This window comes from Camelina sativa, chromosome 6 (assembly GCF_000633955.1).
Source record: "Camelina sativa cultivar DH55 chromosome 6, Cs, whole genome shotgun sequence".
Classification (NCBI taxonomy): Eukaryota; Viridiplantae; Streptophyta; class Magnoliopsida; order Brassicales; family Brassicaceae; genus Camelina; species Camelina sativa.
In genome coordinates, this window is record NC_025690.1 from 13,698,911 (window position 1) to 13,703,222 (window position 4,312).

General features: G+C 34.0%; 1 pseudogene; it reads right to left on the reverse strand.

Moving 5' to 3' along the window:
• Positions 990–3,379, reverse strand: LOC104791243 (annotated as a pseudogene).

A 4,312-nucleotide genomic window follows, 5' to 3' on the forward strand; every position in this document is an offset into this window, starting at 1 on the left:
AATAAATCATGAAGTTCACACTTATTTACATGCATGCAATTGGCAATAAATATTTTTAATTTATAAAATGCAATTTAAAACCAAGATTTTGTGCAGAAAAAAATTCCTAAAATATCTCCTTAATCAATCAACGACTAATTACAATATCTCATTAAATATTTGTTTTGTACAATTCTTAAGTATTTCCTAAAATATCTCTTTAATTCATTACAATATTAAATGCTAACAATAAAAATGTATGTGCAAATGCCAAATTAATCTTTACATCAATACATATTTGTCCATTTTATCTGCAAAAAAAAAGAAAGGAAAAAAAAAGAATTATAATATTTAATAACTTATTTCTGAATCATATGTAAACAATTCTAAAATAAGATATTTTGAAGATAATGTATACTTGATTAGCAAGATTTTTAGTACTATCTTTTTTTGCATTTTCATTATTTGGATTTTGAAAAACGTGCATGTTGTACTTAAGAAAAGAAAAAAAATGGTGTTTGGATATCTAGCGGGATGGGTTTGGGTATTAATATAAATTAAAATTATTTTATTAACTGTTAGTAAATCATCAGTTCATTATTTTGTTAACACCATCGACGTTTGAATATTAGGTATATCTAATTAAGTTTATTAAATTATGATTATGTAAAATAAACAAACAGTACTACGGTATACCACATGTTATATTCTGAATTTAACAATTTAAACCGGTAAACCTAAATTTTCAAACCGGTAAACCTATATATTATATAGATATAAGAGGGATATATATTTAAAATTTACAAAACATTAGTCATATATATAGTTAATCTATTAAAAAATTAATTTTTTATTTTACTTTCAAAAATATAATCTCGTGGTGTACCGCGGGTTAAAACCTAGTTAAACTGAAAATACATCGTTTTCTTTGTTCACAACTTATGTAATCACAATTTTTTCATAAAATTACTATCATGACAAAAAATGTATACCATGGCTAAACTCAAGTGTTACAGTAACAATGTTCTTTCTTAAGCTTGAATAAATATGTATTACATATAAAGACAAACACAAAAAATCCTTCGAAATGAAAACAAGGTGTATAAGGTTAAGAAGGTGGCTTATAATAAGCATATGCAGCGTAAAAACTTTGAGACAAAGTGAGGACTAGTAGTATAACTGCAGCACAGAAAGAAACAATCGCCCACGGATTATTGAAGTACTTATGTTTCAAAGTCGCCCTCCAAGCATTCCACTTATGATCGTAATAACGGTTAACCTCGATCGATAGCCGAGATAGATAGCTATCTCCGGTGTCGAATACAACTTCTTGACATAAACGGTTGAACAGATCCGCGACTTCGGAGTCGCTTCCTAGCCAATGTTCGATGATTCCGCAGTAGTGTAAGTAGCTAACATCTTCGTGAGAATCTATTAGGTTGTCCATGAAGATTATGTAGGATGTTATGTCATTGGTTGAGTCGATATGACACTGCTAGAAAGCTATCAGATTTAGAAAAAGAGATTTGGTACCTACAAAATATACAATAGAGGAGGAATTACTAAATTTTGTTGAAGTACATGTATTTGTTTCTATATAAATTTCATTCCAGTTAGAAGATACTCTATTCCATTGCTTAGATCATTTTGAATTAGTCAGTAGGGATAACTGATGACATTTGCTTACTTAAGTCATTCCAGCTAGATAAGTCGAATAAAAATCAGTCTATATGTCACACACAAATTGTTTTTTTGATAGATGAAAGTATAAAATGAGAAGAAGAAAATCTAATTTTGGAATTTTAAATAATCACATAATTCAAAAGTAACATTTTATGCTGCATACCAAATCATGATCCCTAAATAGTATAATTATTCTTTATCCATCTACATGCATATGACATAAAGAACGTGACATATATGGTAGTAATTGTATGCTGCATATGACATCATGTTCCCTAACTAATGTATTTTTTATCAATCGATACAAACGAGAAAGTATCAATTTGATGTGGATTGATCAATCAAAAAGGTGACAGATGAGAAAATAAAAACTGTATAAAAGCATATGGGGGCAGGAATTAAAAAGAAGAAAAGGCGTAAAACGTGAACATACCGTCATGGATAAGTAGCCTCGGTATTTCTAGATAACCGTTTTTGAATTGAATATCCCAAAACCGGTCTGTTTTTCTTCTCCTAAATTTTATACCGACCTCCCTTAGCTCCGTCACACAATGTATCAGTTGTTGACGGCGCTTGTCCGCCACGCGAGTGTCCCGAGACCATCTCTTTCTTGTTAGCCTCGGCTCCGGTTTAGGACTAGTCCGAAGCAGACTGCGACGGAAAACATCTAAACAGTGCAACTCGCCCATATCGGCGAATGGGTCAAAGGCTTTATCTCCTGCCAACGAGTTCTCGAGTTTTGACTGGTCCGTTTTAGTCAACGGTTCGTCCGTTGGCATTAGTGGATCAAAGAACCGAATTGCTAACTGTGCCACTAGACCGGTTTGGTTCCGTGTACCAAGCTGTAACTCTAATAACCGGTTTAGAACAAACAAAGGAAGTTGATTTTCTAACATTACCATGTCACGTTGAATCGAATGCATCGATCCTCTCATCGCAAAAACTGGATCATTACGTGCATATCTACACAAACATCAGCGGTTAAGAAGTTATTTGAAAGAACCGGGAATAACCAGCGATTGAAAAATGAGGCTTACCCGAGTTCGGTGAATCCTTCAACAGCACCTCTGAAGAGCTCAGAACAAAACAACCATCAAGAACAAGCATTTCGGTAAAATCGTTACTGTTTAAACTTAAGGGACCTTCGTAACAAGCTCGAGCCTTTTCCTCTAGCTCTCTCATGGCGTCGATATACATTTTAATGCCTTGGTTCGTACGTTTCAAGACTCTATTGACCGCACGCCATTTGTGACGGTCCATAGACCGGAGACGTTTCTTACCATGATGGTACGGACCAAGTGAGACGGTTTGAGGGAAGTAGGATTTGTTGTCGTTCTCTTGAAGGTAATATGGAACTCTGTAGATACAGAGCTTTCCCCATATTGTCGTGTCATCGTCTCTGTGTGCTTGTTCGAGCTTGTCCGTAATCGAGATCACCCAATCCTCCCGTGAATCTTTTGGGCTCTCTTTGATCACATCGATCTTACCAGTCTCGGATTGAGTCTGCTCGTGGTTATGATTGTTTAGGCCTTGATCGGATCTGATAATTTCGGGTAAACCGGGGAGGTGATCTTGATTTATCGGTTCAGATTCTTGGTTCTGTATTTCGAGTTTTTCGCGGATCTTGAGGGTGAGTAAGTACCAGCTCAACATGTCTTTGTAGAAGACGGCCACCATTTTCTTTTGTTGAAAGCTTTTTCAGGAAAATGAGAGAGGAAGGGAGAAGCAACTCTATATGAATAATTTGAAGCTATAATTGATTACTTATTGTAGTACTCATGGACCCAACTGATCTGTAATGACAACAACCATAATTAGATATTTCTATAACACACACACACACACACACACACACACACATTTACAAATTTGAAAATAAAGTTACAACTAAAAATTAATTACTCCATTTAACTACTAAAATACACAAATTAATTGGAACCGTGTTGGGTTAAAAAGTGGGGAGGTCATGTACTATAGGAAAAATTACTTGGATCAATATAAAGTTATGTGTAACTGTAAATATTGTAAATGTGTTTTTTTTCTTGTAATGTGTTTTCTACCCTTCAGCTAAGATACTATAGTATACTATAGTTATAGACCCTTTTTTACTTGTTTGATTCAACTGAACTCATTTAACATTTCCTTTCGAATATGTATTATGTATTATACACCTTTTTTGAACGGCTGGATCCACAACATGAACAAAAAAAGAGAGGGGATAAAGATGTTTTTTTGTCAACTTATAATAATATAAATATATATGAAGAGTAAATGGATATCTACGAAAGGGTTACATTGTCCGTAGATAATAGAATTTTGCTATTTACCATTCAGTTTTTACATATACCCTTTCCTTTTGGTTTGAGTACGAATCCATAACGCATCCAAGATGGGTAAGAGGTATAATTGCCCAACCATACTAGAAACGCGCTCGTATGGAGAATCTGAGAGTCGTTGGACAAGATAAGATTTAATTGTCTTGTCAAATTTGGGTAATTCAAAATATATTTAAAAAGCACAAAACAAAAAGATGCTCTTCTTTAGTTTCTTCTTTCTTCTCAATTTTTTTCCTTTTGCTCTTTGTGTCAACTTGAAATTCATATTTCATCATGGTTAGTGATATCTTGTGGGGGGGGGGGGGGGGGGGGGG